This window comes from Nelumbo nucifera, chromosome 2 (assembly GCF_055504915.1).
Source record: "Nelumbo nucifera cultivar China Antique chromosome 2, China Antique-T2T, whole genome shotgun sequence".
Lineage (NCBI taxonomy): Eukaryota > Viridiplantae > Streptophyta > Magnoliopsida > Proteales > Nelumbonaceae > Nelumbo > Nelumbo nucifera.
In genome coordinates, this window is record NC_142650.1 from 55,889,830 (window position 1) to 55,914,356 (window position 24,527).

At 37.6% G+C, this 24,527-nt stretch overlaps 1 long non-coding RNA gene across 3 annotated transcripts; it reads right to left on the reverse strand.

The window, feature by feature from the left end:
- Positions 1 to 8,997: 8,997 nt before the first annotated feature.
- LOC104586328 (uncharacterized) lies at positions 8,998 to 18,336 on the reverse strand. 3 transcript variants are annotated; one of them, XR_733437.3, is made up of 4 exons: positions 17,492 to 18,289; positions 16,395 to 16,435; positions 11,046 to 11,148; positions 8,998 to 9,486 (listed from the first exon to the last, which is right to left on the reverse strand). It is a non-coding gene; the product is annotated as an uncharacterized LOC104586328 (long non-coding RNA). The 3 variants fall into 3 exon arrangements; XR_016082014.1 differs by having other exon boundaries at positions 8,998 to 11,148; XR_016082015.1 differs by having other exon boundaries at positions 8,998 to 11,199; positions 16,395 to 18,336.
- Positions 18,337 to 24,527: the final 6,191 nt, after the last annotated feature.

The window sequence follows — 24,527 nt, forward strand, 5'->3', positions numbered from 1 at the left end:
CTCTATTGGCAAGACATGGGCGCAAGGTAGGCACTTGATGGCTTGTGGCTTGTGGCTTGTGTCTTAAGTCCTCGAAAACCAGCTTCAGCTTGTGGCTTGAGTTCGATGTTGGTGAAGGAAGGTTCTTCTAGTGCTCCACGAACTTCTTTTCTTCCAAGGCCTGGGCTAGTGTTTGGGTAATAGGTTTGAGGCCAGTTAGGATGATAGGGAAACCTATGGCCAGGTCCTAAGTTAAGTCCTTGGCTAGCGGCTTGGAGATAAGTCATGTGTGGCTTAGATTGGTTTACACTACTGGCTAAGCTAGGGATTGGTGCAAAAGATGAATTTAGGTCAAAATGATGTTGGATACTGAGGGGTGTCCCCCAAGGTTCTCTCCTCACCGGACTACTATGTGGATTAGATGGAGGCCGAATGCTAGAATGGTTCCTGGAGCAAGTGGGTGGCTCTCTCTTCCCAGGGTAATAGGTACGGTTGTTGTTGGAGTTGGCCTTGGGTCTTCACTTGGGCCCGTTGGTTGAGGGCGCTGGCATCTTCTGCTGTGGATGTGGCTTCTGCTGACGTTGTGGCGATGATGGCACTGTCTTCTTGCTGGAGATGTGACGATCACTTCTGATTACGATGACAATGGTTGTTGCTACCGAGCTCTTTGGTGTCCCTTAATGTGGGGGTGAAAGTTGGAGTTGCAAGGCTGAGACTTGCTTCTTCTTCAAATCACCTAAGGTAATCATGTCGACCATGCAAGGTGTCTGCACATCCATGATCAACAAGGTGTTAAGGTGAGGTGTTGGTGCAGCTTTCGCCTGAGTCAAGAAGTCCATACCAAGGACGATAGCGAAGTCATCCAGTTGTGCTCTGGTCCTAGGTGCCGACTCAGAGTCCTACTCGACGAGCCATGCCTTCGATGATTTTTGCACCTATGTTAACAGCTTTAAGCCAACCTAGCTCTCTTGACATGGCCAAATTAAGTCTCTTGGCCTCAGCAATGGATATAAAATTATGAGTGGCCCCTATGTCAAGTAGGGCCCGGGTTGGCTTCCCGCCAAGGTATATGTCAACGTACCTCAATCCTCTTTTGACTGAGGCGGGATGTTTGGAGGTAGCCCCTTTTTTCACCATGGCATTGAAAAGTTGTAGGGTACCCATTCTCGGCTTCTGTGTACTCCGCTCCCCATCGCTTCACTCATCATCACTCAACTTGAAAATGAGGGCACTTAGTTTCTCCCGCTTTGGGTAGTGCTTGGTCAAGTGCTCCTCCCCACAAATGTAGCAAGTGGGAGGACGTGCTGGTCTCCCCTAATATCTGTTGTTATAGGAGTTTCGGCTTCTTATGGCTGCTTCCCTTTGTGGTACTCGACTGGCTTGTGGTGGAATGGCTGCTTCTCCTTCGAGGGACTTGGTAGTCTATCTTCCCCACTCAAGTTGGTGGCACGTGGGCTGGCTGGCTTGCTTCCTTCATCATCCAACAGCCTTAGTTCATTAAGTTGTTCGACCACAGCCATGGCGGAGGCAAGATCTTGGACATTACATCGCTGGAGCTCAAGCTCGGTCCAAGGCTTTAGGCCATCCATGAAGTTGAGCAATAAATCCTTGCTGACATGTCGGTGACTTCCAATGTGAGGGCTGAAAATTCTTTGACATATTCGTGGAGCGAGTCACCCTTTAGAGTTTTCATCTTGCGATGAGCGAGGTACTCCACGTTCTCTGGGTAGAACTATCTCTTCAGCTCCCGCTTGAAGTCAACCCATGTATGAATGGCACACGTGCTCCGTTCTGTGGCGATGAATCTTCTGCGCCACCACAACATAGTGACATCAGTCAAATACATAGTAGTCGTACATACCTTAGCTGGTTCATCATTCACACTAGTTGCGGCAAGGTATTGTTCCATTTGCCACAAGAAGTTGTCGAGCTCCCGGGCATTGCGTGCACCTGAATAGGGAGTTGGCTCCCTAATCTTTATGTGGGAAGGAGTGTGCACCAAGGGGGTGCTGGCTGGATTGGCAATGGCCCTCTTCAAGATTTCACACTCGGCCTTGAGTTCATCTAGTTGAGCTTGGGAGTCGGAGGAACAAGCGACTGCCTTCATGGCTGCCCACTCTACTTTCATTTCATTCAACTGAGCCTGGATGGCCATTGGGGAGGACATGGCTCTCCTCCATGTTGCCCACTCGTTTCTCATTTCGTCAAATTGGGCTTAAAAGTTGTCTAGCTTGTCTTGAATGTTGGAGTGGGATGAGCTTCCTTCTTGTTGACGTGCGGTGCTGTAGACTTCTTTGAGTGTCCCATTAAGCATGTCACAGACCTCATCAACAATACCATTCATGCGGCCTTCCACCTCTACCACCGCACTCTCGATGGCTTCAACTTTTTGATGGAGCTCATCTAGTCGGTCACGCATCTCACCCACAGTGGCTTCACAGTGTAGTACTCGTAGGTCAATAGCGGAATGCTTGTCTGTGGATTTCTCGTGCTTGCTTGCCTTTGATGTATGGGTCTTCGGTGCTTTGTCTTTGATTGTGTCATTGGCGGGTGCACCGTCAGCCTCACGGGATGGGGAGAGTCCATGCTCAATCTCCTCCATGATGTCCCTATTATGCTTCATGGTGTGCTTGCGTCACGGGTCAAATAGTTAGGAATGAGCTCCTACTCTAATACCAACTATGGCAGCAGTTGGCTAGCTCACCCTGATACCAACTGTCACATGGCTAATTAGTGGGGCCCCGTGCAGCACTCGAGTGGGTCGAGTAAGCCTAAGAAAGCAAGCAAAGATGGCACATGAATTAGTAAAATGGCACTTTATATTGCAATAGATGGCAAGCACAAGCACACAAGTTTGTGTCGAGGGGACCTCGTGCTTAACCTTTACACGGTCTTGGCACCACTCAACTACCTACCTCCCCTCAAAGAGTAGCTTAAGCTTTTGGTGCTCTAACAAAAGATTACATGGATATATTGAAATTTCATACTACATAATTACAATAATACCATCGACAATCCCCCCATACAAAATACACATGTTACCCTACCCAAGACACACTAGATGACACTCTGTTGGTGAGACATGGGCGCAAGGAAGGCACTTGATGGCACGGAAAAATTGTCACTTGTGAAATAAGTGCACTACAATTCACCTCAAAAATTTGAATTACAGTCCCTTCTAGTCTATAAATCGCATCCTGCCTGTCAATTTGGCATCAATCCACGGACAAGTTTCAGTCCACCCCTAGAAATCTTAGCTCCACCCTAGGGGTGGACTAAACTATAAAAATCCCTATTATTAAAACATTTTCTATATTTTCATGGATTTAATAAAAACTACCTTATATTAGTATTTTACTAAAACACCATCACCTTTTATAGTTTTTTTTTATATTTCTTTTGAAGGACTACACAGGAGTAGTCCATTCCCAATTCATAACCCCCAATCCAAGTGCAAGTAGGATTCGATCCCAAATCTCTTTGTAGTTTGCAATCGCTTTACTTAATCCACTTTCCATTAGAAGACAGTGGAAAGGGAAAATCTATGACACAGGAAAGACATGGTATTTGAAGAGTTTTGACCAATCAAAACCCATCCATGCATTTTGATAAATAAGAATTGTAACTCTAGTGGAAAATAATAGTTTTGACCCTAATTTTTGTTTGAATAAATTTAATCAAAAGTAAATAAAAATGAAAATAACATTTTTGTTCCTAATAACACACGAGCTATTATTCAATTTGGCTCTATTTGGGTACCTTTAGAATTAACAATCATAGGTACATGCCCTTGAACATTTTCCACTTAGTGTAGGTGATAAAGTTACAATTTTCAGATAGCAAAACAAACATTCTTAGTGAAAGGTAGGGAGTGTTTTCTTTGGGTAAAAGTATGGAGAATGTTTTAGTAAAATGAAAACTATAGGGTAGGTTTAAGTAAATCTATGAAATTAAAAGGGGTGTTCTAGTAAAAGCCATTTTTTAAAATGACCACACTTTTAATTTAATAAAGTAATTCCCTTTTTCATATTTTATATAGGTAACCAAAAAGATGACAATGTTGTTTCCATTGTAAGAAATAGGGGTGAGCATTGTTTGGTTAAAATTGAAAACTAAACAAAAAAACTTTAGTTTCAATTTCAGTTTTTATGTTAGGAAATTCAGTTAACAAAAAAATGAATAAATCAAACTTTATTATATTATAATATATATATATATATATGTTATGTATTATATAGAATATCTATAATATAATTAATATTATATATATTGTATGATATATATTAATATGTTAATGTATATTAACATATTAAAGAAATTCAGTTTTAACCGAAAATAGCATCAAAAAATTCGGTTTCAGTTTAGTTTTCCTTTTCAAACTTTGGTTTTAAAAATTTTGGTTTATTCAATTTGATTTTTAATCAAAGAAACCGATTGCTCACCTCTAGTAAGAAATGTTAAAATGATGTTTTCTCCAAAAAATGTTTAGACAAGACCGGAAAGCAACTTTTGTTTGGAACAGTTTAAAAAAATGTTTAATCAAACAAGAAAAAATGAGGGAGAGTGGGGGTGCAAATTGATTGGATCATGATCCGACCCAATCCTATATTCTCAAATTCGAATAGCCCCATTTCAAATATTTGGATCAGATCGGATAATAGAATCGACCCAATCAAAAATCAAATCGAATTCAGATCACCCCTATCCGATCTGATATATATGTTATTTATTTATTTATATAAATATATAACACATATATATGTAACTTATTTATTTATAAATATATTATTTATATTGCATTTTTGTAAATTTGTTATATTATTTATTTTTTATAAAGAACATGTACATATATGTGATCAAAATAATTGAAAAGATCCTTGTATTTTTGACTACTTCATTCGATTCGAATTCAAATCCATGTTTATGAGATCCAGTCGAATCTTCGGATCAGATTGGATTGGATCTACAATTAATAATGTCAGACCGGATTTAGATATACCTTGATTCGAATTCAATCCGGTTTGTTTGCATCCCTAAGAGAGAGGGCAAAATGCCTATATAATGCTAACATGGTGGAAGCGCCTTTGAGAGTGTGGTACCAAATAACTTAGTAATTTAATGATTATTGTAATCATTTTTTTTATATTTTAAGTCATTTACTAAGACACCCCTATAGTTTAACCTATTTATTAAGACTGCCCTTTAATTTGGGTTTACTAAGACATCCCTTATCTAATACATGCACACACACACACTAGTATTTGTGTACGTGATTTGCACGTGACAAATTCTGTGATAATGATAACATATAATATATTTTCATTTTTTTTGCAATTTTTATATTTTTACATCTACAAAAATAATTCTTATTTATCACATTTTTTATGGTTCACTAATATAAAGATACATCCAAATAAAATTCTTGTAAAGGTAACGAGAATGAATAAAATTCTTATTATTCTTATTTACTATGGTTCATTAATATTTTTTATCAGTTACTTTTCTTAGAATTTTATTGGGTAAATTACAAAGACCCCCCTGTACTATGGGGTCTGTGACAAAGACCCCCTGTACTTTGTTTTGTGACAAAGACCCCCCTGTACTATGACCGTCAAACAAAGACCCCCTTCCATTAGTTTTTCGTTGAAATCCGCTATTGCAATATTTTTTAATCCCCATACTACCTTGTAAAAAGTGGGAGAAAAGCATTGTTCATCTTCCCCGACCTCACGATACACAAACAGTAGTAGTGGTAATCCCTTCTACCTCAGAAAAGAAGAATCTGAGAGGATTTTATCGTTCACATTTTTGCAGGTTTTGTACTATGGGGTTACCTAAAAACATTGTGATCGAAGTGGACGACATGACTTTCCACCTCCATAAGGTCCCTTGCCGATGCTGTCTTCACCTCTTCATACTTCCTTTAGTCTATTTCTCCTCATTCCTCAGGATTGAAATTGTTACTTAATGTGTTTGTTCAATTCCCTCTTATGGTGAAAAGTAGAAAGCTTCATCTGATGATCACCAAGCAAGAAGCCAACATTGCTAGAAGGCGAGAAGAACTCGAAGGAAACGGTGCCGAAGTTGATGTTGAGATTGAAGAGGAACCCTGCTACATATCCCTCCCAAATTTTCCGAATGGTTTTGAGACATTTTGAGACCGCCGTAAAATTCTGAGGTGAAGGAGAGAGAGCTTCTGGAGACAATAATTATGAATCTGCCCCAGGAAAGGAGCTCTAGGTCATGCTCAGGGTCATCTTCATATACTATGATGAGGTTTTCGTTTGGGTTATTAAGGATGGCAAACATATTAAACGCCTCAGACGATTGTCGAGCTACTTTGGAGAGGAAGATAGCGTTGCAGCTGGAGCAGGTGATGCTGGACGAACTCTTGATCCCTAGAAGCCATTGAGGCTTCTAGTTCTACGGGTACCTATGCCCTTCTCTCCTCCCCTTCGATCGGGTACCTACGCCCATGCACATCTAGCAAGCAGAGCACTTGACCCAGACAAGATCGCTGCCTATATCCGCCACAAGGAGGAAGCTCTGAGGTGAGGTTCCGATCCTGAAATCGACAAAATACTAGCCGGAGCCCGTTGATGCACCGGAGACAATGGGAGCCTTAAAGGCTCTACAACTATGCTAGGCTGAGAAAAGAACAGAGAGATGCTCAGAGTCCAAAGAGAGAGCTTGTGCTGGGGAAACAAACGGGTTTCTACGAAGCAATCGTAGTTTCAAGTATTCCACTTAACTACTATTAGGGGTGGATTCGAGTCGAACCGAGCTGAATAGTACTAGGCTCAAGCTTGGCTCGAGATGGCTCGCAAGCCTCACGAGCCAAACTCTAATAGGCTCGAGCTCGGCTTGTTTAATGAATGAGCCAATGAATTAGGCTCGAGCCTAGTTGAAACTGAGCCGAGCTGAGCTTTTCACGAGCCAAGCTCGAGTAGCTCATGAAAAGCCCGACTCATTGCCATCCCTAGCTACTATTATTGAAAGCAATCTAGTCGTTAATGAAAGAGAGAAAGGGTAAGGGGAAGAAGAGAAATCGGGGGTCGTGAGGTTGGGGAAGATGAATAGTGTTTTTCTCTCAATTGTCTTTATTATAAGGGTAGTATGGGGATTAAAAAATATTGCAACGACGGATTTCAACGGAAAGCTAACAAAAGGGGGTCTTTGTCACAAAACAAAGTACAGGGGGTCTTTGTAATTTACCCAATTTTATTTGAATTATGGTTAACTTTACAAGATTTGACTTCTATATGATAAATCCAACACCAGTTCCTTTAACCGCTGAAAATCTTACAATGAACTACTATAAAAACATCACTTTCTCTTATATATATCTTGCCATCCAACCACACGTAGATATCTATCTCCACTAGATTATTGATACGATTTGGTGAAGGAGTAGTGTCATTTTCATTACTAGTGTAGAGTATATGAGATGCATGTGTGCAAGTAAATATAAATTATATATGATATATGGTATTTGGATTTAATTTTTATGACTTGAATAAAAACAAGAAAAATCTAGTGTAATATTGATATACGTTGGGTATTTGCGAATCCATAAAGACCAGTATTCAACCGGCCTTTTTTTACCTTTTATATTTTAATTGACTAAGAGGGATCAAAGGCACCATTTCCAAACTTCGAAAACCCCATATGTAATGGTGTATCAATGAATCTATGATCTTTGGATATAGAGTATATGTTTGGCATCAATGCTGTTGATGTGTGGGTTGGAAGCACCATTTGGAATTGTTGCTACCAGGTAGGATGTTTCCTGGAGCAACAACTTTTTCTGTTTGGTACCAATGTTTTAGGAAACATTTTCTGCACTTTTACCAATTATCCAGTGCCACACCAATGTCCTGTTGGCAGCAACGAGCTACAGTTCCAAGAAATGCCAAATTTGGCATTGCTCCAAACCTTGCCTTCCTGATTTCCAAGGCGTGGCTTGGAGCACTGTTTTCTATGGAAAAACAATTCCAAACAGATGATTGTTTCCTGGAGCACCATTTTTTCTTACGTGGCGCTGATGTGACACCATTGCTTCAGGAAACGACAACAATGCCAAATAGCCGCTGATTCAATACACTCAATATGTACCGATATTTTGATAGAGCGCTCATTGGTCAATAACCCCAAAAATATTAATGCAAGAGGGAAATTTTTAACTGAAAAAAAAAATATGTTGTTTTGTATGTCTTGTTTGCAGGGCAACGAAGGAAGGATACAAAGTACAGGGTACTAATCTCCGATTTTGGACTAAACTATGTTGTTCTTTCCCTCAATTCAATTTGGAAAGCTTAGTTTGGAAGAAGTACAAATGCAAATTTGTAGAGTGCAAAATTTTATATTTTGTATTATTTTATATGTATTTGCATTGTACATATTTGTATTTATACTTTTTCCAAACTGAGCTGAAGGAAAGTACAAATACAAATATATACAATACAAATGCATACAAAATATAAAATTTTGCACTCTACGCATTTGTATTTGTACTCCTTTCAAATGGAGCCTCAAAAACAATGATGCCAAAGATAAGTATATTCATTCTGATTTTTTTTCCCGATAAATACTACATTTTTCTTCGATGGGAAATGGAAAATAACCTAGTATAACGCTTCCTCCCATTTCATTCGACAATCCTTCCTTCAAATCAGATGATTGACGAAAAGGTAAACAAATTCCAATGCAAATGTTCAATGCTATACCACTGGAATAAAAGGGTCTTCTTTTGTTCTTTGTAAGAAAAGAAAATTTTATTAATAAATAAACAATTTGATGAGATATATATGGAGAAAGACCTGAAAACAATAATGTATGTGCGAAGGCACTTACTGAATAAAGAATACCGGTTGTTGAGCTGCAAGAAATTTCTAGCTTAATTATTTGATCTAGCCAAGTTGAATTTTTGTCTCAAGATGTACAAGTATTGCTAGAATTTAATCCACACTGCTCTGAGATATTCATCATGGCAAGTTGGCATTTCACCTATGCAGCGTAGACTGTAATGGGAGATTGGATTAACTGAATGCAATAGCTGTTCAGCAGGCTGAAGAACCAATTATAACATTCTACATCAGTCATAAAATACATAGGCCCACAGCCTGCATAGACTAGACACTACTCATCCATTTAATTGAAACTTTCCATCGCTGAAATGGTTCAATCAAGGTTATATCTCATGAGAATCTAAATATCTAACTGTATTTCCAGCTTCCACCATCTTTCAGATTCATATGCTAATTAGATTTTCTCAATTTCCTGTTCATCCTTGTCTTCTGGATCTAAATCGCCTTACGCACTAGCCTTGCAGCTCTACAGACTCTGCATGGATTCCTATCAACAACTCAGCACCTGGGGTGAGCACAATTAATCTATGCAACTTCGGATCTCAAAATCAACTGAACTCAACCCACTTTAGTATACAGAAAAAAGGGTAACTGTATATTCCACCCCCAACCTTCATTAGCATTCCACAGGAAAAGTAGACTGAAAATGTAGACATGATGTATTAGACATTTTTAAATGTTCAAATGGTCCTTTAGAACAAATTTGTTTCAATCTTCTTCATTTCATAGTTAAGATTATAAAGGGACAAATTTTTTCCCCTTGAACAGGGTGGATAATTTCGTTGTCGGACTAGGTTTAGCAATGAACAACACAATGAAGCTTAGGTAGCACGATATTGCAAAAGCCAAAATGGCAAGATTATCCACCCTACTCAAGGGAAAACATGCCCTTTTCTCGTCTTAATATATGAAATGAAGGGTGCGACTATGATGCCGAAAAGATGTGATATGGGAAAACTTACAACCAATCAACCGGCATTATAAGTATAGGAATCAATCAGGTGGTTGTCACCAAAACTCAGTGTATTGTGATTGGTCAAAACCTTTCCAATATCATATCTTTTTACATGAAATGAAGAACACAAAGGGCAAAATCATCCCGAAGGATAATTTGAACTTTTAAAATACATATGTGGAGAAGGGATGGACTCCCCACGGAGTCCACAGCTAGGGCTGCAAGTCAGGCTGGGTTAGGTTGGGTTGAAGCCAATCCTAGCCCAATCCTAATCCTAACCCTAACTCTAACTAAATTCCTTCAACCCTAACTTAACCCAACCCAACCCAAAGTTGACTTCGGGTTGGGCTGAGCTCGAGTTGGGCCCAACCCAACCCTTTTTCCCATCCCTTAAAATCTCATAAAACTACTTAATCTCAAATCTTAACTCACTTTTCACTATATATATTAATCCCATGTTTTATTAGTATTTGTTTGTTGATGTTTTTATTAGTTCTTTTAGTACAAAATCAAAAAATTAAATGTTTGAAATGACTATAGTTTACTATGAGCTATGACTTATGATAGATCTTTTATAGGTGCCAAAGGGGATGAAGAATAAAATATTAAAAAAAACATAAAATATTTAAAAACCATATACTTTCTATTTTTTTCACACATTCATCATAATACATGCATTTCTGCCACACTCATTTCTTGGACATACTTCTTGACTGTCTGAAATGTTGCTCCAAAAAGCATTATTGCCCTTACAACTATTTATATATATATATATATATATATAATATACATTAACTTTCAAAACTCACAAATTGATTTCTGGATGCTACGATTTATTTAATTGGTAACATTGAAGTTGTTTTGATTGGGACTGTTCGGTAGCTTATAAATTGCCATCTCTTTCTTTCTTTCTTTTTTCTTTTCTTTTTTAATTTTCAACAGGTTTTTGTTACAAGTTAAAGCCTAGAGGATCTTGGAGCAATGTTTTAAAGTGGTTTCCTCGAGACAATAGGATAACTGCATAGAGGATCTCTTTCTTTCTGCTTCTTAGACGGGCTAGCTCCTAACTGCATAACGAGTTCAAAGTCTCTCTCGTTAAGGTGAGAGGCACAAGCCTCAACTTGCGAGGAACCTCCTAACTGAAAATTCCTTCTTGGATGTTTTCATCAAGTTTATAAATCATAAGGGTAATAACCCTTCATATATGATATAATATATAATAAATGATAATATTAAAAACTTACAAGACAAAGATGTTCTCATTTCTCCCATTTTGGTTCTTTTCCCCTCAAAAATCCCATACCAAATTCTCAACTTGTCTTTCTCGTCAATCAAATGGAGCTCAAGCTGTTCAACAAAATTTGACTCACAAGTTAGAAGTTCTTCCTACCACAGTTCCTGTTGATTGAATGCAAAATACAACTCTAATAAGTCATTTTTTTCTGTATATTCTTCCTTTCGATTTATCATTCTCTTTACATGTTTGCATGGTGAATTGAATGGAACCAGTTAAGAAGCTAATAATGATCTAGAGGGAACCAAAAGGATTTTGCATGAATAAACATAAAAGAACAAACCAGAAAGTAAAATCTCAGTAAGTACAAAACTCTAGATATGCTAGAAACCAAGTGTCGAAATCAGGATAGAAACACCAAATCAGGAGTAACACATCATGGCTCCATTTCATTCAACAAAAGATGGGCAAAATTTTTCTTGGGATGAACTATTGATTAAAATACAGAAAAAAAAAAGAGAACAAATGTATGACCCGTGGCCCGTTATGGGAAAAATAGTTTAGTGGTTCAGTTGGCCAGGTCATCGAGTCATTGACTGGGCCAACAGTTTTTGCAATTGAGTGGGTCAGGGGTGAAATGGGCCCAGAAGCTGGGTGATATATAGGGTGACGGTCCGACCCACGTACCGATTCAACTGCAGGTTGAAAATATTGGTCTTGACTCTTGAGGGACTAAAGTTGAGGATCCTAACAGCTACATAAAGAGATTAGTTTCAAGAGTACCAAATTACCAATGTTGCCTAAATTATTTTTATTTCTTACTTTAACTTATCTATAAATTTGAACAGTAAAGGCAATTTTAATTTTGTTATAAATTAATGTAATGTAACATCCAACTATAAGAATTCGTTCATCAAGTATTATTTCTTTACTTCTTTTAAGTAGATCTCCAAAGTTAATTAGATGTAGATTTTCGGGCAAGCTTATAGTTTTAATTTGATTTTTCAGTATTAATTGGAAGGGCAGTTTTTTTATTAGTTAATCAAAGCTGAACACCTCACTAGAGAAAGAACAATTATTAAAACCTCAATTGGAGATAATGGACGTAGTTCTGATAATTCTCAACAGAAGCAAGCTGAGTAATCTCCAAGCTCTTAAAGTGATTCTTAAGATACCCTATACTGATATATTGGTTATCTCCTCTCTCTCCACCAAGTTCAGCTTCGATCAGGGTAAAGCCCGTTCGAACAACCTTTATAACCTTACATTGAGAATATCTTCCTACTTATGTGCTTTATTTCATAGGGAGATATTCCCAATGCAAGGTTGTAAAAGATGGTTGGAACATGCAAGCCAATCTCCTCCCATTCTCTTTTTTTTTTTTTGTTTTCTTTTCTTTATTTTTTATTTGATAGATCCCACCTCCTTGAAACAAGCACATATGTTTTTCCTTGTTAGAAAATGGGGTCATGAAAATTTTAGAGGAGAAACTCTGAGGCGTGTCTGAAGATACTGTCTTTAGAACATTATTTGCCCCCACTCAATTTCACTAAGTTTGTTGTTGGGTTATAGGCAAATCCGTTCTCAGAATACAACAGAGCCTTGGGCGAGAATATACAACTAGTAAAGTTGAAGAGTCTCCGAAGAAACCTTTTGTGGGACTGTAGTAGACCGGACTGAGAGAGAGAGAGAGAGAAAGTGAATTTCGAAAACGTGTGTTTGATAAGTCTGATGCATGCTCTTTAAATAGATTATGAAGAGGTGTGAAGAAAAGGTACATGCAATTAATGTCTGTTAACTTTGAATTGTGCCTCTTGATCAGACCTGATCAAATCGTGATCGTTGATCTCATCAATGGTGATCAACAGTCAGCATCGCACCAAAACCAAAGCTGCCATTCGCGAATCATGCGGGTGCATGTGAAGTGCGAGCAAAGTGCACCTCTAAAGCACCTCATTGCGTCGCACACACGAGCGCACACGTGTGCACGTCCATTGCGCGGTATCAAACCCCCATACTCTCATCTACTATTTCTAAAAAGTGTAAATCAGCTCCTATTAAAATACTGAAAACAAAGCTTATAATTTTCTAATGTGGGACAAGTTCAAAACTAGATTTTGTAAGAGAAAAGTTAATTTTCCAAACAAGTGTGCAGGTGTAATTTCTCATGTAATTAACCAATCAAATCCATTGGATTTAATCTCTTATGAGATTAAAATCCAACAATCTCTCTAAAACATTTAAAAAATAAAATTGTTAGAAGAAAGAATGAAAGATACAAAACAAAAAAAAAGTACCAATAATTGTTATTGTATCCCCAAAACTAAAAAAGATATAGTTAAGGTTCTCAATAACATACACGCAACCACAAATTGATGATAAAGGTTGGAAATGGGAAGAATTTTACAATGTTCTTAAGAGGACAATGAGTGGAGAAAGAAATCATTTAGTTAGCTGTTAGCATGAGATTGAATAAGGACAACTTCTAAAGAAAACTAAAATGTGTAAAACATTTCCTCTTGCATGCATCTACCACAAATAATAATTCTACTAAGTAGTAAGATAGTAGTAGCAACTGAATGTGTAAGTGAAAACATTGTACAAGAATCCTCATACTTCACTTTCAATATGAGTTATTTTGAAATACAACTTAATATAATCAGCCTCTAGATATGGTTAGTTTTGTGAAAATATGATAAAAAAATTCAAAGGATTTCTGTGTGATTAATTTATGAAAAACTTAATGAGATTTGCTGATATTCATCAAATCTCAATGAACCAAGCACACCCACTCACATACATGGACACACTGATAAGGTGGGAATGGTTACATGCATGGCTATGTTTAGTTTCACATTTGTATTGTAGGTTATTAAATGCTTATCCAACTAAGTCTTCAAATATAGGGAATTAATGCCAATTTTATTCAGATGCTTTCAGCTATGCTGAAATAGAACTAATTACAAATCAGTTATTATTTTTTTACCAATATAATCTTTTTATATCCATAAAAACTTTTAATAAATCATTCTTCCCATTTAACATTTTTTAGTTTATATTTTACATTGAAATCTAAGAAGGGATAACTTCTGGTAACAACCATTATGCTTTTCATTTTGGGCTTGCTTTAATTACCATGGTATACGAGTTATAGAAAGAGAGTGATTGCGTGCTCCCTTGATATCAGAGTGAAAAAACAAACAACCAATGAATTGGGAGGGAGGGGGGGGAGAGGGTAATTCCAAGCAATAATGAGGCTTCTTTAGAAAGGAAAACACCTCTAACTACAAACTCCAAGAGTTTTAAAGAAACAAAAATTTCACAGAATTACTGATTCTTTAACTTTTTGTGTGCACCCATGAGTTTTGATACAAATTATTCTATAGAAAATTGTGGCACCACAGAAAGTAGAGAAAATAATAGAAAAGAAACGAAGGTCCAAAACACAAGGGTTTAATGTAGTGTGGGAAACTACATATATTTACAGGTGAAAACAAACAAAATATATTAATCCATTAAGAGAGACCTAACATGCCAAAAGTAATATTAATTTCCAAATAGGAAACAACCCAAGGAGACCAAACTGCTATTAACATAAATTTTCTATTTATCAAAAGAAAGGAAGACCTAACTTGCTATTAACAGCCATACATGCATTTTTAAGTAATATAATTTAAACTTTCTCATTCATAATCCATTCCCTAGCTAGGGTATATATGATAGAAAAGGTTTGGAATGAGGTAAGTCTCTTATCCTATTTCAACAGTTTCATCAAGTCATTATTTTCACTTGGCTTGGATAGGGTATAGAGATCACATGATTCTCGGCACTGAAACTTAGTTGCTATTTAGTCATTTGTTCAGGGATTTTCTTAATTTAGAGGCACAAGCTCAAACATCTCGAGTACCACACAAATATACAAGACACACGCATATTCTCATTAAGCTATTGGTGCTATACTTGGTTTAAACTGCACCTTATCCCAATACTATGGAGACAAATACTACTTTATATACTTGTGTTATTCTACTTTATATATTTAGTTAATTACATAGTAGTTTCTTAACTCTTTTCCCATGTCAGCTTTAGGTTGTGTTTGGTATAATTGTCATTTCTACTTGCAACCTTTTAGATTGGTCAATACAAATATTTGACAAATTGCCTTGTCACATCACACCATATAAACACTTCCCCTAAAAAAATATAAGCATTGGATTGGGTGTTGGCATTTATAGTAGAAAACACCAAATTTGACTTTCCTAAAGAAACAATAATGGTACCACCAAATGTTGTATTGATAACTCAAAGCATTTGTCCTAAAAATATATATTCTCATAAAATTTGTATTGACCAACCTAAAATGTTGCAAATAGAAGTGGCAATGGTATCAAACACAACCTTAGGTTGTATTTAGCATTTTTTATTTTAAATACTTTTCTCATTTTTTCTGTTAAAATACCCCTATGAACACTAAGTTCTTAGCTGCAAAAAGAAGATAAGTTCTTAAAAATAAGGAATGGCAAATGCAGCCTTAGTCTTTCCTAGTTATTGGGACACCTAAAGCGAAATTTTTGGTTATCTTAGTTAAATTTCTTAGAATTTCCTTTTCTGGACTTGAAAATAAAAACCCATATGGAGTCCACCCCTCCCAAGACCCCAGATAGCTGGGACCAGCATTGGTTGGGGAATAATTTCAATTAGCTGTACGAGTCCTCCGTGAATATATATCTCTGATATCAAGATACCTGTATGAGGGCGTCACTTGGGATACTTCAAATGTTAGTGTAAATTCCATTCTTGACACATTGATATAACCAGCCATGTTCTTGCCATATATAGTAAAACAAGTCACAAGTTTACTTTGGATTCCTAGGATACCTTCATGGTGGAGCCTCTCTTTTGTCATCTTCCTTGTTGTGAAACTACACAACTGATCATGCCTTTCTGCGTGTTTGTTTCTTACTGTGATTTGTTTCTCTTATGTCACGCATATTTACAACCTTTGGGGTCTTGATTGATGTAACATATAGATGCTAAATAATGAAATGCATGATAGGGGTTCGGGATGCATGTATTCACCGGACGGTTTTTTGTACTACAAGTACATTATGAAAGGTGGAATAGTTAGATCAATTGTCTGTGTCTGAAAAAGAATATGCTCTCCGTTCTTTTCATAGATAAAGTTTCTTTAATTTATAGATATTGCTTTTTGGTTCTAAACTTTGCTACTTAATTAATCATGTAAATTAGAGACATCAGGTCCTGTTATTAAAATAAAACAATAAGTTACTATAAGCAAAATCAAGTATATACAAACATATAGGACAATCTTATCTATTTAAGACTAGAAAGAACTCACCTTGACCAAAATGGAGCCTTCATGGTAGGTACCAAAGAAACCTGGTTATACCCATGAAAAACCACAACAAGACTGTGAGCTTTTATTGCATAAACGGTCAAATTATCATCCTCAAGAAGAAATATTCATGATCAAAGAAGAGATTACACAATAGGATCTTTTACCCTACCAAGGGCCCATGGTCATCTACCGAGGGCCCTTAACCTATTTTCATCCATCATCACTTGTTTGATGCTCAACCACTGTATCAAGCCATTTAGGAAGTAATTAAACAACAGTGTCTAGAATAGTTGTTAATGTTTTCCTTCCAAAAATAACAATACAGGCTACCGAATACCACACATATAAACAGCAGAAAACAAGTTCCAAAGCTCTTCTTTTGGGAATAATAAAGATATATATTTCTTCTCATATATCTATTTCTTGTTTCTCACTTCTCAGTATTTCTTTCTTGTTTTTCTCTCTCACTTCTCAATCAACTAGCAGCAAGCTAAGCGATCGCTTTGGCCATACAGCTTTCCACATAAACACGTCCAGGGCCGGGGCGAAGGCAAGCACCAAGGCAGCTGCTTAGGGCTGAGAAAGAGACAAGGGTTCTGTGTTGTATCTGGGAAAGATTTAAGGTAGAGAACTCTGGGAAATTTTGGTAAGCATAGAAGAATACCGGAGAATATAGATCATTTGACAGACAAATTAAAACAGTAATGGTTACTGGTCCATAGAAGACTGTTCATGGAATCCCTTTCCATCCTCAAAACTATTAATATAGTGGAAATGCGTGGAGTAAGTGACAACCCTGGAGTCTCAGCAACTATTTAATTTCTCCAGGTTCAAACCATCTCTCACTGTACGTGAGAGAACTCTTACCACATCCACAGGAAAAAAAAAATACACCAACGTCCAAATTATCAAACTGAAACTCGAACAACCTTACAATAAAAGAAACCCATATTAGGGAAAGGTTGGAGCTCATCCCACAGAAAACATCAGAGAAATCTTGATTATTTCACAGGACAACACCACTTTGCACATCATGGAAAAGATCAGTAGTGAATATAAATTAAAGAAACACAAAGGAAACAACCATTCCTTCTTACCTCGGGTGAGACAAAAATGGAGCTTCTGAACACGTTTTAATCTCCCACCGCCTTTCCCGAGCACACACACAACACGCAAAGAGAAGCAGACATGGGGAGATCCTGCATCACCTCAAGAAATAATAGAGGGTTCATGTTCATCTAGCTGCCTGCAGCTGGAAAGTCACTAGATAAATACATTGTTAATTAGCTCATGTCTCTCCCATCTCTGAAAACCAGAGAGGGACAGAGAGAGAGAGATGCGAGGCAAGATGGCATTTGTCTGGACCTGCACCTGCACCGACACCGATCGATCTCCTTCTCTGTAACAGGTCTTTTTGGGGACGGACGCAGAGAATTCCTTGGTGCAGTGCAGGTGCAAATGCAGACATATGCGACATGTCGACTGTCAAAAAATGAAGCAAAACCCTGGGAAAGAAAGAGAAACCAACTCTCGCCCATAACATCCAGGATGAGACGAGAAACCCTCTTATCTTTCTCTCTCCTCTCCCTCCTCTCTCTCTATCTCTCTCTCTCTCTCTCTCTCTCTCTCTTTCTCTGTGAATAAATGCGTATCCATTTAACATCTGTGGCTGTCTCTGAGAGAGAGAGAGACGTTGCTTTATCTGGTGGAAGCGAGGGTCGGCGTCTTTGAGATCAAAATAAGTATGTAGTGACCACGTGACTAAAGCTTCGGGCACGTGGAATTGCCTAGTTGGCCAATGGAAAGCTGCCACCTCAGGATTCAGCGACTGAAAGCCCACTTGACATCATCGTGCAACCCGCGTGGCGTGCCTCGCTTTGCTAATTAGTAATTAATAATCACGCCCTTATTATTTTCTCACTTGTTTTTTAATCCCAATGATCCGGACCCGAATGTACGCTTTTGTCGGATTTTGTCCGCCAACCCAGGAATCCTTCAATTTCATACTCTTATTAATGTACCGTATTTTTCTCTCTTTATTCTCTTTAAAAAATAACTGTAAATTAGGTGGATTTTGTCCGCATGTATCGGATGTGCCTGGTCATGTCATGTTGCCATGTTGGTTGGTTATGTTGGGTTTACACGATCTGACCATCCATTCCGCTCCCCAAATTGCATTAACAAAATCCCCAATTCCACCATATTTCAGACCGGATTTCAGTTTTGGATCTGGGGACGGTTTAACCATCTAGCTCTATACAGGTCTAACTTGCTCGATACAGGTTCCTTAAACAAACCTCAATCCAATGTTTTTAAACCCGTCGTTGATTCGGCCAGTCAAACCGTCATCCGGTTAGGATTATGGGCCCAGTTCAGTCAAGACCTGTCAGATGGTCAAGAATCGTTCGACTTGGTGACTGAGTTGCAAGTTGTATACACAATGCATGAAAAACATTTAGAGGCCATAACTTTACATTCCAATATTCGATTGAGGTGATTTTTTTTATTTTGAATAATTTTTCGAGATCTATGTATCCCAAGATGCTGTAGTGCCTTGCCCTGCTATTTTTATGAAAAAAACTTCTTTTTTGTAATACTTTTTTAAATAAAAAATAAAAACTGAATTAAAAACATAAGTTAAATATAAATTACAATATAACATATCTAAAACATATTAATACATTATTTATTGTTAAAATATATATTTATATACACACACAAACACACACACATATATATACTAAATACATATGTGTGCTGATGTGATACGGTCTGAACCATTCGACTCGGCCGATCAAACTGGTGACCTGCAACCCGAAGACCGAACCATTTTTGCCTCCAAGCCAGTTTTTAAAACATTGCCTCAATCCCTCATTTGAGGTTAATTTCTTTGAATAGCTTGCTTTTTGAAATTTTATTTTTTAAGCATTTGTTTGAGAGAGTTTTCATGCAGCGGCTTCTGGCGTTTCAAGGTGGGTAGGGCTTGTAATAGACTCCGAATATCTGATGCCTTATTTGACTTCAAATTCGATTATCCGGATCATTTCTTGGTAAAAGAAATAGATAGAAATACAGCAAAAGAAACATTAGATCAGAGGGCTTTTCAAGTATTATCTCACAAAGGAGTGGATCCAAGATGGGCACTCCTCAATGAAGAAACCAATCTCATTAAGACCCTCAATGATGGATCCATTGCATTATCACTTTTTCCACTTGACATAGTTTGAAAAAAAAGAGACAAAGAGTTGGATTTCACCTCTACATCATCAGTGACAGAGATGGATTTAACCAGATTTGGATGTTAGAACTTGCACCTAATTAATAATTAGATTAGATGCAGATTTAATTTTATTGGAGTCCAATAAAAATTATTATTTAATTGATAAATTTAATCTTTTTTATAAATATACTATTATACATATATAAATTAAAAATTATTAATTCCTTTTTTTATCATTTTAAATACATTAAAATAGTTGCAGATTAAATCCAAATTCAATCTGAAAGCTAACATGATAATTTTGGTAGATCTCACACTGAAAACCAAAACAACACTCTTATTGAGCTAAGAAATCAACCTTCCTATGAAACTAATTTTGGTAGCTTCTCTCAAATCCCTCAATCAATGTGATGGTTGTAAATGTTAGAAACCCTCCCAAACAGCCTATAAAATTAACGAAGTAAATGTTAACCCAATTATTATATCTACATTTACAAGTTGCAACCCTCATGTGTTGTCTAAAGTGTGCAACTCCTCTATGTATCGGTGGGACGGTATGGTGGAAATGCAACTTGGAGGTTGGAATTGCATTGATTGTGGGTAGCTTTTCTCTGAAGAAGATGGTTTCTGTATTCATTTTTCTAGTAAACAGTTTTTGTAAAGTGGTTGGTGCTCAAAACCAAGAATTGGGTATCCTGCCAACAAAATAATTTCCAACACCCTACCAACTTGATGTGAAATCATATATCTCACTATAAAATTAGGGCTTATTATAAAAGTGGAACATATCATGTATGAGATGTGCCGTATCAAATGATGTTGGTAGGGTATTGGAATGTATCTTGCTGGCAGGTGATGTGCAAGCTCCAAAACCAAATATGATTTGACATTTCATACACTACATTTATTCTGCCTGTTTGAGCTTATTATCTAACAACAATTGGTCCCAATTCTCAATAAAGGTGGATTGCATTAGGTTGGTGACCAGCGTTAATAACATTTGCCCAGCTCTTATGGTCATGGATTGAGATGGCCGAATGACAAAAATAAAAAGAATAGGGTTAAAAATGAAGTCATTCAAAGGCACCTAGGAATAGTCCCAATATGTGATAAAACATTATATTTAAAAAATATATGACCAATCAATCGACATCCTAAACTTGTTAACCTATCAGATGGTATTTATCAAAATTCACGGGTGGGCTTTGGTTGGTCAAAGCTCTTCCAACACCATATTTTTCCGGTATCATAGATTTTCCTTAAAATGAGAGAATAAACTTGGATGATTTGGTCATGTGTATATAAAAATGTCTAAAGCAAAACTTGGTTGCCGGCGATCAAGTTAGATAGAAGTACATGATGGAATAGAATGGTATTTCCTTGGAAAAGGTTTGACTTTGGTGAGAAATGAATTGAGTGGATTACGAAATGCATATCTTTGATGTCTTACCAAGTATAATTACAAATATATATAGTACAAGGTTTTGCCGGCGATCAAGGTTTTGCAAGTGCATGTTTGTATTTGCACTCTTCCCAAACAGCATTTTCCACAACGATTATTTGTTTGAAAAAATAAAACAAACCAAAATAAAAGAAATGAAATCAAAGAAATTTCATTTTCTTAATGTATGCATACATAAATTGGGTTTAATGTTATATATTTACTAGTTTACTACAGAGTAATATTTTCAAGTATGGAAGAAGTTGTATTTTATACATCTAATAATTTGGGTTTGGGTCTAGGTAAATTCGGGTGGATCCGATTCATTTGTGAAGGGAATGAATAATGATGAAGAAAATATAAGCTTCCAAACAGGGGAAAACTAGAAGTGATGGCTACAGGTGCATCATCACCATTGTTGTCATCTTCTTTGTACTGTCAACCTCTCTCTTCTATCTCTCTCCAAAAAGTAATACAGTTAGTGGTACAAATAATTTCAGCTCAGGCATATTTCCCTGTACCCAGCTGCTTGAGTGGACTAGGAAGGTTAATACCCAACGCTTAAAACAAGAGAAGAGACGGAAGAATATTCTAACATATCTGTACATCACAAAGGGAGGGAGGGTTTGCTCTGGATTTGGCTCTGTCCATTTCTATGATTCTTGATTAGGGCTTTCTCTACAATGTAACTCTGACCGGACATACAAGATACAACTGAAATGAAATGCTTTCTGGGTTATGGTTCTACCAATTAACTGGGTGGGATTAGTCCATGAAAACTGTCATTTGATTGGAGAACCGGAAACGATACTGGGTCTACAAGTTAAATTGTCTATTTTTATTTAAGGTTTAAAATTTCAATATGATACATTTCGCATCGCATCGGGAACTGTCTGAAATCCCAAATAAGAGAGTAAGTGTGCTTAAAATAAACCCCCTGATGCAATTTTGAAAAAAAAAAAACCCTTAAAATAACGAAGTTTTAAAGTAGCAAAACACCCAATATGCCTATTTATGTGTATAGGATGTATCAATACTTTAAACCATGGTTCTACCCAAGTCTTACAACAATGTTGGCTAATTGCCACCCTTCTCCCATACTCTAAAAGAGGAAAAAAGCTCATATAATTCACACAACAATTGTAAGCAATAATTTAAGTTCACGGTCACAAGGGGGCCCATCACCAACCTTGATAGGGTTGTCAATGGGTTGGGTCTCAGTTGGAGTGGGGACAGAGTGTCTCAGTCCCATTCTGATTAATAAATAATCAGCACAATATGAAGGACCCATAATTAAATCAATTAATAATCAGGACAATCGGGGGTCTGAGTGTCTGACTCAATTAGAACTGATTATATTGGCACTTATAATTATCAACAATACTAACAATTTAGAACTTTATTAATTTTAATAACATAACCTTATTAAAACTGAAGTTAAAATATAAAATGTGTTTTAATGATAATTATCTTATATATTTTTTATGAAATTTACTTTTTTAGATATCAATATAACAAAAAAAAAACGAGAAACCTTTATATAATATTAATTATATAATCGGTTCAGACTTAGTTTGAAAGAGCAAGAACCGGTCCTGACCCAATAATTAATCGCGACAAAATAGATTCAATTCTGTTGGGTAGACCAGACCAAATGACAGCCCTAAATCCTTGAGCAACAACAATGGCAGGACTAACCTTGCCGTTAACTCGTATTGTCTTCCAATTCTACAAATGCAGCGAGCCCTCAACAAGTTCAGCTTTAATAGAATTACCTGGCTGTCTTTAGACCTCGTGAGAATAGATGCAAATGGTTTTACTGTTTAAGCAATGAAAAGGGCCAGAAAATTTTCACCAAGAATTACAAAAACAAGGATTCCCCCCAACCCCACCAAGGAAATAATCAAACCACACATTTACTCATGAGCAATTTCAGCCTCACAATAATACAATCTGTTTTCTGAACCACCAGCAGCTCAGTATTGAACGTATTCGCAGTGAGCTAGTTGGCAAATAGCAGCCCATGTAGTGTCACAGCAATCTAATAGAAAGTCAAATGGAATAGCTGGGGTTACTGAAGTTGGGCCAATCTAGTTGACAAACGTTAGCACCATCTCGTAGAGATCCATCTCCAAGAAACCCACATTCATGGAAGGTGGAGACCGGAGACCGGAGACCGGAAATTTGCGGCAACAAGTTTTGCCACAGGGAATGGATTTCATCAAACACTTGCTTGACAAAATGAGTCCGGATTGGCAGTACCAAAGTGAGTACGACTCATAAAATGGCATATTTAGAAATGATCGTGATCAAATCTAAGCCAGAAAAATATCAAACCCCTTTGACAAAGGATGCAGATGTCAGAATTTTGATACAACTCTTTCATTTACTTTCAGCACCTACTTCGCTTCTTTAGTATTTATTCCTGTGGACTCAGTGCATCCGAGGATTACCATTGAGGCCTCGTCTGCACCTCCTCCTACCTTATACCTCGTACTAACTTGAGCGTCGGAGCTTCCGCCTCGGGTCTCCACCCAAGGCCTCTGACACCCCTTGTTTTGCAGTACCTCAGATCTCCAGGAACCTCGTTACCGAGACAACGACCTGCACTTCTCGGCTTCTACCGTACTCAGAATGGAGCACTTCGCCTCAACTTACCCTCTTTAGAGTCCTCAAAGCCTTCGGCTTGCCTTCGGAACATGGGAGTGAATTTACCTCGTTGCCCTCAACTAATCCGAGCCACAACAATTGGCACCGTCTATGGGGAAATACCAAAAGTTTAGGAAGGTGTTATTGGATGAGTAGTCAGTTCGGAAGCGCCTCGAAATACAGCGGAAGAAGGCGCAGCACGGTCTTTCCAAGGAACAGGTGGAAAGAGTCCGGCTAGAGAGTATTGTCTCCGAGGTAGAGAGGCGGGCAACCGAGGCTGAAGGAAGGGCTGCCAAGACCACGGTGTCAGCGGAGCAGTCCAAGAAGGCAGCGGCCAAAGTGGTGAGACATACAAGAATCCTCCTACTATCTAGATGCGCTTGCGGAGTACGCTTCGGCATCCTACCTTGACGGGATGGATGACACGAAGAAGTCACTCCTACTGGTGATGCTAGATTTTGACGTCAAGGGGCTGCAGGTGATCCTCGATGCTCCTAACGAAGCCCAGCTTGCTAATGACTCCTCTCCTCCTGCCAGTGGCAAGGCCTAGGCGTGGATCTCCCCCGCCCCACCTCTTTCTTTTTGTTTAGCTGTTGTTTTTGTTGTTTTCTTTTTTTTGTGAATGTACATATATTTGGCCTATGAGGCCTTCAAAAACTTTTTTGTAAAGGCAACACAAGAAATTAGTGATGAAGAAGCCATTTTTTGCATATGATGTGCCTTGTGTATGTTGTGTCTTTCTCCTTCTTTCTTTTCTTTCTTCCTGTCAACCGGGGACGAAGCAGTCAGCTCAGTCGTGATCAAAGAAGACGGAGCACAGAAA